Here is an 11,992-nt window from a genome sequence, read left to right on the forward strand (position 1 = left end):
TGATATAGGTGAGGATTTAGAAAAAAATATTATACAATGTTTTATCATAAGTGCATTAGAGAGATATAAAGCAAAACACTAGTTAAGTATACAGGGGATTCCTATATAGCATAAAATGTGTAAGGGAATCATGGTTGGTCTTAAATTAGAATGCTCTCAACTCATAAACCCATAGACATACTTCAAAGGTCATGTGGTTCATTTTTTAGGTGGAGAAATTAAGACATAAGAGATTAAATGACTATGAATCTTATGAATTTTCCAACCTATAGATGCTATTTCACTCCCACACACAAACACACGCTTTGCCCCCAGTAATCTCCTTTATCTTCTCAGCTATCACTTTTTCCTTAGTATTTATTTGTATGCAGTTTCTAGGCTCTTGTCTTTTCAGGAGACAGAAGATGTTATGGCCTACAATTAATATGGATAATATAATATAATAACATAATATAATCCTTGATAAGTAGGATAGAATCACATTGTGGATAACTTAAACATTAGAAAAAGATAGATAAAGCATTGGTTAAGCATTTTTTAAGGGACAGGCATTGTGTTAAGCACTGGTGATACAAATATAAGCAAGTAAGATGACTCCTGTCTTTGAGGAGCTTACATTTTAATGAGGGAATTCAATACATAAAAGAAAGGGCATCCAGAGAAACACCAGTGTGAGCCCAGAAAGTGGCATGGAGGCCTGGCTTCCAGCAAGACAAGGCTGAAATTTACTTTAAATCTCAAAGCTTTAGGACCAAAGGGCTAACTTTTAGATTGTTACTGGGAAGGGGAGGGAGAATGAAGATACTGTCTGCAGATCAGACATCCTAGTGGAGAGATGGTCAGAAAGTGGGTTTTAGATTTGATATGGTGATAGGAAATAGATAAACACCAAAGAAGAGACATAAAGAAATTCAAGTCTCTTCTTAAGGAGAGTTTTGTGAATAGGATAGAGGTGGGCTACAATGATGACTGAATTTTTCTCTTTTGCAACTTTTTAAAAATACTTTTACTATTCCCCTTCTCTTAAAGAGAAAGTCTAAAGAAAGAAAATTATAAAGCTTTAAGGGAATGACTTTCATTTGATAAAACTGATTCATTACATATTAATGATATTTAAGTATATATAGGAAAATTAAAAAGGAGAAGACTTGACCATGATAGCAATTTAGAGAAAATAGATGGTAGGCAAAAGAGTAACCAGTAAGTAAGAAAGTCTCTGAGATCTAATTCTTTATACAAAGCTCTAAGGGGAAAAGATGAAGTAGTCCAGGGAAAAATTAATATATTGCATTTATTGTTTAATTTCTAATGAATTAAAAAAATCTTTCCTGTCTCTATCTATGTATCTTTCAGAGTATATGCTTAGATACAGACACTGTGATTATCACTTGGAGAGTTAATAGAGAATGAGACTCTAACAGAAATGCCCCAGAAGGCAAAGCCAAGATGGTAGAAAAAAAGTAGGAACTTACCTGTACTCTCTCAATTCCCTTCCAAACAACTTTAAAATAATGACTTAAAATGAATTCTGGAGAAGCAGAGCAAACAAAAAGATGGGGTGAAACAATTTTTCAGGCCAAAACTTAGAACATCAGCAGGAAAGGTCTGTCTCCTGGAGTGGGAATGGAACACAGTCCAATACAGACTCTGTCTGTCTTGCCAAGCCAGCAGCAGTTCTAGAGGGTAATGGTAGAGGCTTTTGGAGCTCACAGCTCACAGATGGTAAGAGGATCAGGAAATTGGTTAGAACGAGATTAAAGGACACTCTTTTCTGGCACTGGATTCAGCATTCTGTTGTATTGCCCGTACATAGTTCTGAGCTGCAGTCCCAGAGCAAGGAGGGAGTCCTAGCAGGAGAGAGTTCCCTTGTCACAGTTCAAGAGTAGAAAAGAATGTGATCACTCCGAGACCAGAGCACAAGCCAGGAAAAAAGTAACCACACTTGTCCTTAAATCATACCAACTTGGAAGAACTGAAAACTCATAGACTTCCAGAACTAGCTCTGATAACAATAACATGAAAAACCTGATGCGTGGGATAGTGTTATCTCCAGGAGGAGAGTTGAAACATAAAATTGAAAGTGAAGAAAGAGACTAGAAAAATAGGTAAAGAACAAAAGAAGAATCTGACAAGAGACAGTCACTATGGTAATATGTAAGATAAGAACAGAAACGTGGAAGAAAACATCAAAATCAAAGCAGCTACATACAAAACTACAAAATATAATGTAAATTGACCTCAGACCTTGGAAAAGTTCAAAAGGGATTTTAAAAATCAAATAAGAGAGGTAGAAGAAAATTTAGAAATAGAAATGAAAGTGATGCAGGAAATTATGAAAAAAAGACTACATAGCTTGGTAAAAAAAAAAAAAGCACAAAAATCCATTGAAGAAAAAAATTCTTTAAAAAAGCAGAATTGGTGAAATGGGAAAAGATGTTGTTGTTGTTGTTTAATTACTAAAGGAAATAACTCTTTTAGTAGTAGAATTGGTCAAATGGAAAAAGAGGTACAAAATCTCACTGAAGAAAATAATTCCTTAAAAATTAGAATTGAGTAAGTGAAAACTAATGATTCTATAAAACATCAAGAAACAATAAAACAAAAGCAAAAGAATTAAAAAATGTGAAATATCTCAGAAAAAAACTTCTGGAAATAGATCAAGAAGAGATAATTTATATCACTCTTTGCAGATGATATAATGGTATACTTAGAGAATCCTAGAGAATCAACTAAAAACTACTAGAAATAATTAACAGGATATAAAATAAACTCGCATAAATCATTGAAATTTCTATATGTTACTAACAAAGTCCAGCAGCAAGAGACAGAAAGAGGAATTCCATTTAAAATAACTATATATAATATAAAATATTGGGGTGTCTACCTGACAAGACAAAGCCAAAAACTATATGAATACAATTACCACTTTTCATACAGATAAAGTTAGATCTAAACAAGTGGAAGAATACCAAGTGTTCTTGGGTAGACATAAATATATATAATAAAAATCATAATTCTCCTAAATTAATCTATTCAGTGCCATGCCATTACCAAGAAATTACTTTATAGAGTTGGAACAAATAATAACAAACAGTCAAAAAGAATTTTAAAGGAATTAATGAAAAAAAATTGCAAAAGAAGTTGGCCTAGGTGCCCCAGACCTAAAAGTATATTATAAAGCAGCAGTCATCAAAACCATTTGGTACTGATTAAGAAATAGAGTAGTGAATCAGTGAAATAAGTTAGGTCCACAAAACACAATAATTAATGACTCTGGTAATCTAAAATTTGATAAACCCCAAAACTCCAGCTTCTATAATAAGAACTCACTATTTGACAAAAATTGCTGGGAAAACTGAAAAATAGTGTGGCAGAAACCAACACTTAATACTCTTTACCAAGATAAGGTCAAAATAGGTAAATGATTTAAACATAAAAGCAAATTAGGAGAACAAGACATATGTGGAAAAGAAAGGAATTTATGAACAAAGAAGAACTAGAGAACATTATGAAATGCAAAATGGATTATTTTGATTATATTAAATTAAAATGTTTTGTAAACAAAGCTAATGCAGCTAAAATTAGAAGGAAGCAGAAAACTGCTTTTTTTTTTCATCCAGTGTTTCTGATAAAAAACCTCATTCCCATAATATATGGAGAATTGACTGAAAATATAAGCCACTCCCCAACTGATAATGATCAAAGGATATGATGGACAATTATTAGACAAAGAAATTAAAATCATTTCTTGTCATATGAAAAAATGCTCTGAATCACTTTTGATTAGAGAAATGCAAATTGAGACAACTCTAAGGTACCATTTCACACCTCTCAAATTAGCTAAGATGACAGGAAAAGATAATGATAAATGTTGGAGGGGTTGTAGGAAAAAATGAGACATTAATACATTGTTGGTGGAGTTGTGAACTGATCCAACCATTCTGGAGAGCTGCATATCCTTTGATCCAGCAAGTCTCTATTGGGTCTGCATCCCAAAGAAAAAGGAAAAGGATTCACATGTGCAAAAGTGTTTTGTACTGGATGCTCATCAGTTGGGGAATGGCTGAATAAGTTATGATATGTGAATGTAATGGAATATTATTCTTCTATATGAAATGATGAGCAAACTAATTTCAGAAAAGCTTGGAAAGACTTAAATGAACTGATGCTAAGTGAAGTGAGTAGAACCAAGAAAACATTGTATGTAGCAACAAAATTATGTGATGATCAATTGTGATGGACTTGGCTCTTTTCAACACTGAGGTGATTCAAGGCAATTCCAATAGACTGCTGAGGGAAAGAAACATCTACAAACAGAAAGAGAACTATAAAGACTGAATATGAATTAAAGAATTCACCTTTTTTGTTGTTATTGTTTGTTTAAATTTTTTTTCTTTCTCACTTTTTCCATTTTGAGCTAATTTTCCCACGCAGCATGCATAAATGTGGAAATATGTTTTGAAGAATTGCACGTGTTTACCTATAATGAATTGCTTGTGTCTAAGAGAGAGGGAATAAAGAAGGAGGGAAGAAAAATTTGGAACATGAGATTTTTCTAGGGTGAATGTTAAAAAACTATCTTTGCATGTTTTTTTGAAAAATAAAAAGCTATTATTTAAAAAGAAGATATAATTTAAGAATTATTGGATTACCTTAGAGTCATAAACAATAGCAACAAAAAAGAGCCTAGACTTTCAATAAATTATTGAGGAAAACTATCCTGATATCCTAAAGCCACAGGATAAAATAAAAATTGAAAGAATCCATTGATCACCTCCTGAAAGAAATCCTACCATGAAAACTCCCAGGAAGATTATAGCCAAATTCTGGAGCTGCCAGTTCAAGGAGAAGATATTGCAAGTAGCCAGAAAGAAATAATTCAAAAGTTGTAGAGCCATAGTCAGGATAAAAAATATTTACCAGCTTCCCCATTAAAGGATCAGAAGGCTTGGAATATGATATGATAAGACAAGATAGCTACACAGCAAAATTGAGTATAATCCTTCAGGAAAACAATGGTTATTAAAGGAAATAGAGAATTTTCAAGTATTTCTGATGAAAAGACCAAACCTGAATAGAAAATTTAACTTTCAAATACAAGATTCAAGAGAAACATAAAAAGTTAAGCAAGGAAGAAAAATCATAAAGTATTCAATACAGTAACTCTTAAGAATTTTATCATTATTAGGGCAGTTAGAAGGAGCAAACATAAACAAGGCCATAAGTGTGAGTGGATTTTGATAGGATGGCATTCCTCCAAAATAAAATTAATGAGTTAGAAAAATGAATGCACTGAAAGAAGCAAAAAGGGAAGGGTGATATGGGATAAATTATCTCTCATAAAAGAGGTGCAAAAAAAGAAAGAAGAAAAAAGGGGAAAAATAGAATGGAGGGAACTAGATAGTTAGTAATCATAACTGGGAATGGAACTAGGAATGGGAATGGGATGAATTCACCCATAAAATAGAAATAGATAGGAGAATGGATTAAGGTCTACCTACAGTTGTTTCTTCCTCACTGTGAAATTAATCAAGCTTCTGTTTGTGTCCTTACTCTCCTGTCTCTAGCCTGTTCTGTTTCATCTCTAGCCACACACAAGTTAGAGGCCAGTTCTGGTCCAGCTGTGTTCATACATACTTACTTGTCTTCTCCTAGGGTCATCACTTTTGTTAAATGACAATCTTAAGATTGGAGAGGATAAGTCTATGATTGGTACAACATTCTTTGTCACACAAGCTTTTGGGACAAGAACTCATTATTTGACAAAAACTGCTGGGAAAACTGGAAAGTAGATTGGCAAAAATTAGTTATAAATCAATATCTCATACCACATTGTCAAGATAAGATCAAAATAGTGCATTATTTTAACATAAAGGGTGATACCATGAGCAAATTAGGGGAACATGAAATAGACATATGGGTAAGGGAAAAAATCATGAGGAAACATGAAATAAAGAGCATTACAAATGTGAAATGGAAAATTTTGATTACATAAAATTAAAAAGTTTTTACACAATCAAAACCAATGTAAGCCAAGGTTAGAAGGAATTTTTTTTAATTTTAATTTTTTTTCTTTTTAAAGCTTTTTATTTTCAAAACATATGTACAGATAATTTGACAACATTGACCCTTGCATAGCCTTGTGTTTCAGATTTTCTCCTAGTTCCCCCCACCTCCTCCCCTGGATGGCAAACTATCCAATATATGTTAAACCTGTTAAAATATATATTAAATCCAATATGTATAAACACACTTATACAATTCTCTTGCTGTACCAGAAAAATCAGATAAAAAAAGTAAATGAGTAAGAAAATAAAATGCAAGCAAACAATAATGAAAAGAGTGAGAATGTTATGCTGTGATCCACATGCAGTCCCCACAGTCCTCTTTCTGGATGTAGACGGCTCTCTTCATCATAAGATCATTGGAACTGGCATCAGTCATCTCATTGTTGGAAAAAGTCATGTTCACCAGAATTGATCATCATATAATATTGTTGTGTACAATGATCTCCTGGTTCTGCTCATTTCACTTAGCATCAGTTCATATAAGTCTCTCCAGGTCTCTCTAAAATCATCTTCCTGATCATTTTTTAAATAGAACAATAATATTCCATAACATTCCTATACATAACTTACTCAGCCATTCTCCAACTGCTGGTCAGCCACTCAGTTTCCATTTTCTTGCCACTATGAAAAGGGCTGCCACAAACATTTTTGCACCTGTGGTCCCTTTCCTAGAAGGAAATTTTTACAGCAAGTCTTTCTGATAAAGGCCTTATTTCTCAAATATGTAGAGAATGGAGTCAAGCTTATAAGAGTAAAAATCATTCCCCAGTTACTGATCAAAAGATATGAACAAGCAGTTTTTTGAAGAAGATATCAAAATTATCTATACTCTAATATGAGTAAATGCTCTAAATCATTATTGATTGGACAAATGGAAATTAAAACAACTCTGAGATACCACCTCACACCTATAAGATTGACCAATATAATAAAAAAGGAAAAGGACAAATATTAGAAAATGGGGGGAAATTGAGACATAATGTATTGTTAGTGGAATTGTGAACTGATTCAACTATTGTGGAGAACAATTTTAAATTATGTCTAAAAGGTGTAAAACATTACATACCCTTTGACCCAACAATGCTTTTACTAGGTCTGTGCCCCAAAGATTTAAAAAAGGGTGGGGGGAGGACCTATATATGCAAGTGAAATGAGAAACCATGAGAAGTGTGTATATAGTAATAGAATGATGTACAATGATCACCTGTGATTGACTTAGCTATTCCCAAAGATACAATGATCCAAGACAATTCCAAAAAACTTGTAATGAAAAATGCTATTCAACTCCAGAAAAAGAACTGAAGGAGTTCAAATATAGATCAAATAATGCTTTTTAAAAACTTTATTTTTCTTGTTTTTTTTTTTTTTTTGCATAACCGCACATGTATAACATATATTTTATTTGCCTTCTCAGGGAAGGGGGAGGGAAGAAAAGGAGGGAAGAAATGTGGAACTCAAATTAAAAAAAAATGTTGGGGATAGCTAGGTGGCCTATTGAATAGTGCACCAGTCTTGAAGTCAGGAGGACCTGAGTTTAAATCTGGCCTCAAACACTTAACACTTTCTAGTTGGGCAAGTTACTTAACCCCAATTGCCTCAAAAATAGTTTAAATTATCTTTGCATATAATCTGTGATAATATTGTTGCTTACAGACAAGACTAATACTTGGCTATAGACTACATATGTGTATTGGATACATTTTTATACCTGCAGTAACTGTGCCTCTGAAACTTACAATATCATAGGTGGAAGAGATTTTTAAGAACAGGATTTCCAAGAAAGAGGAAGCCACTCAAGGCTGAAATAATCAAGGAAGATTTCATAAAGGAGATGATACAAACTGGTCCTTGAAGAATGAATAGGATTTGAGTAAGCGAGAGATATTTAAGATGGGAAGTGACATGAACTTACAATAGGGGTAAGAAGAAACATAACTTGTGTAGAAGATAGCAAATTTACTGCCTTGATTAGATGACCAGTACAAGATGAGACAGATAGTGAGGGTCACATTACAGATGTATTGAAGGGAAGATTGAGCAAGTTAAGCTGAAAAATTGAATAATTACTAAGCTGGGCCTAGAATCCAGGTGTTCTGGACATCATCCAGTACTATTTTCACTGTACCATGCTGTTTTTAAGGAATGTATTTTATAAGAGAGATGTTGGGACTGTATATTTTAAGATCATCTCCTTTTCCTTCTTCCTCTTTTTATTAATATAATTCCTGGATTTGTTTTGGCAGGTATACTCTCAGGTATCTTATAAATCTGTAGTTACTTTAAAGAGGTATTTTTACTATCTCTTCCCTGCAGGATTTTATTGATAATATATAGAAATGCTGATGATTTGTGAAGCTTTATTTTATATTCTGCTACTTTGCTAAAATTATTGTTTCAACAATTTAGTTGAGCTCTTAAAATTGTCTAAGTATATCATCATATCATCTACAAAAAGGAATAGTTATATGACCTCATTGTCCATTCTGATTCCTTCTATTTCTTTTTCTTCTGTTGTTGTTATTAATAGGATTTCCATAACAATACTGAATAATATTGCTGACATTGGGCATCCTTGTTTCACTGCTCTTGCTAGAAAGGCATCTAACATTACAAATAATCTTTGCTGATCGTTTTAGGTAAACACTTCTTTTCAATTTAAGGAAAAATCCTTTTGTACTTATACTTTCGTGTGTGTGTGTGTGTTTTTAAATAGGAATGAGTGTTGTACTTTATCAAAAAATTTTTCTGCTTCTATTGATATAACCATGAATTTTGATGCTTTTATTATTGATATAATCAATTGTATTAATAATTTTCTTTATATTAAACCAATCCTGAATTCCTGGTATGAATCCTTCTTGGTCACAATGTACAACTTTTGTAATTTAATTGTAATTTAACAATTATAATCTCCTATCTAGAGTTTATCTAGAATTTTTGTATCCATATTCATAATGGAATTGGCCTATAATTTTCTTCTTTTTTCCCCCCATGTTTTTAAAATTGAACAGTTTTTTTTCTGTTTTAGAATAAAAACTTTGCTCTAATGTTGCAAGGTACATTGTAGATATACCATGCTCCCAGTTATTAGAGTGCAAAATACCCCACTTATTAACCTAAAAGGCTAGGAAGGTATACCAATTCATACCTGCACAGCATGTAATATGGGTATTACTTATAATTTCTCTTGTTTAAATAAGCCTGGAATATCTCAGCTGATTAAAAAAAATAGTAGCAGTGATCATGATCTCAAACAAAATTAAATCTAAAGTAGATCTAATTGAAAAAGATAAATAGAGATACTACATTATGATAATATACAATGAAACAATATTGATATTAAACCAATATGTATCAAATACACAGCTTCTAAATTTTTAAAAGAAAAATTAAATGAGTTATAGGTGGAAATAGACAATAGTTCTATAATAGTTGAGGACTTCTTTTCCTCTAAGAACCAGATAAATATAATTTTAAGTGAAAATTCTATGATATGATCGACATTTAGGCCTCACAGTCCACTCTCTGAGTACAGATGGCTCTCTCTCCATCACATGACCATTGGAACTGGCTTGAATCAGCTCATTGTTGAAAAGAGCCATCAATCAGAATTGATTATCATATAATCTTCTTGCTGTGTATATTTTCACTTAGCATCACTTCATCCTACTGATCAAAACTAGATAAATCTAGTACATTATTTTTTTTTATTGTGATTTATTTAGTAACTTTAAACTTAAAATGTAGTTTTAAATAAAGTTTGGATTTGTTTGTTTAAAAAAAGAACTTGATAAATCTAACTAAAATATAAATAAGAAGACAAAGAAGTGAATAAAATTTTAAATTAGCCAGATATAAGTTTCCATAGTTTTAGCAATAGTACAGCACTTATGTTCATGTTCAAAAAATCCCTCAGCCAGTCAACCTCAAGTAACTCAGTATGAAATTAATTTCCAGTTAAAAAGCACGGGTAAATTTTTTTGATTCATTGAGGATGAAATGGAAAAAAATGAAATCTGGCCATCATGCGGGTTTTTTATAGTTCTACTCTATTTTTATTTTTCTTGGTTTAGATATCAATATCCTATTTGTTTCATAAAAAGATTTTAGTAGTATGTCATAGCCAGCAGGGCCCTTGCCTCTCTGCTACTGCTCCTTCCTTCTTGACCATAGCCACAGCTTGTGACCAGTTTGGGTCAATACAGCTGTAGCTAGTATCCCAAGACAGTGGAGAGTTATTCAGTCTTCCCCTACTGAGCCATCTGATCTCCATATTGTCAGCGAGGTGAAAGTTCCTGAAGCTGCCCCAGTTGTCCCCAATTTTCTGCTTATTGATTCTGCAGGAGTTGGCCTATGGTATTTGTACTAATCCAACCAAAACTCCACTCTACGTAGACTCTTTCCTGTGGTCTTCTGACGCAAATTTAGGAATACAATTGTTTTACTCCCAAATTCTGTTTATTTTTTTGTTGTTCTGTCTACACTTTGAAGTGATGTTAGATCTTGTTTGTGGAGAGTCTAAAATTTTCTGACCTCCTTTGCCTTCCCAGAATCCTCTCCCATAACTATATTTTAAAACTAAGCACACATACAGTTCATAGCGATTCTTACATGTAAATTAGTGGTCTCATTTCTACATTGCACTGGAGTATGAAAACTAACTGAAGATTGTTAAGGAGTCAAATTCAGGCAATGAAAAAAAACTTGAAGATCTTTGTTCATTATATGACCACCTGTGCAGGGGAAGAGTTTTTCAGATTCCATCCAAAACTCAGGAGGGGCCATTTCAATTTCTATGAAAATAGAAACAGTGTCAATCATGGAATTGAGTTAAATTTTCTCTCTCTAATTCCCTTCTATTTCTCTCTCCTTTGTTCTTTTAATTAATATACTCAAAGATCTCAAAGCAAGAAAAGCTAGTAGCTGATGTCATTTAGATCTGAATATTGCCAACATTCCATATGTTCATAAGGGATTTTCTGACAATGCAGATCTGAAGTAAATAGAAGCCCATAGTGATAACTTGTATTGGTTGCCGATATTAATGAAATCATGATTCCATTTCTGTCCCTATTGTATGTATGATATTGCAAAACAAAAACTACAAGGATAGTTGTGACATGATTTTACTGATATAGGGAATTGATGAAAAACATCATTTTCTCTGTAAATTATGGTTTTAGAAAGTTTGCTAGTGCATTTTGTTCAAACTCAATAAGCCTCAAAATCATACATAAGAATCATGGACCTCATAGTGACTAGAAAAATCATTTAATGTCATTATATTCTACTGTATTTTTATTTATTTTGCTAAATATTTCCCAATTACATTTTAATCTAGTTCTGACTGTACTCTAGAATGTGGTCCTCATGTTTGACCCCTCTGCCTTCAAGCACTGAGAGCCTGTGACTTGTCTAGGATGACAAAACAAGTGTGTTCAGGATTGAAACCAAGTCTTTCTTATACATAATAGCACTTTATACTTACCAGAATTAATAAGTAGATGAATGAAATTTAGCAGAAAGGTAAAAAATTATAGAGCTTTCCATAAACTTAGTAGTAGAATGAAATGCAAAAATCCAATTTCTTTACTTTTCAAGCTTTTCTTATAAGCTTAGTGTTGTGTTTAAACAAGGAAGATGAATAGAACTGAATCCAAGTATTGAGTTTAATATTTTCCATTATCCTTTATGGATTACTTTTAACACATTAAACATCTTTATACTTTTTATTGCTTTACAAATATTCTACAAATACTCCACAAATGGGAATTATGCTGGTGACATGCATACTTAGGGAGACTTGACTAGTCTCTCTAGTGGGCATCATGACTAAGGTTATAATACACAGATGTTTTTTCTGTGTTAAACTCAATCTCTGGAATTTATTTGGGCACAGACACTTTGTGATTATTAGGGCAACC

Source organism: Sarcophilus harrisii, chromosome 2 (genome assembly GCF_902635505.1).
Source record: "Sarcophilus harrisii chromosome 2, mSarHar1.11, whole genome shotgun sequence".
Taxonomy (NCBI): Eukaryota; Metazoa; Chordata; class Mammalia; order Dasyuromorphia; family Dasyuridae; genus Sarcophilus; species Sarcophilus harrisii.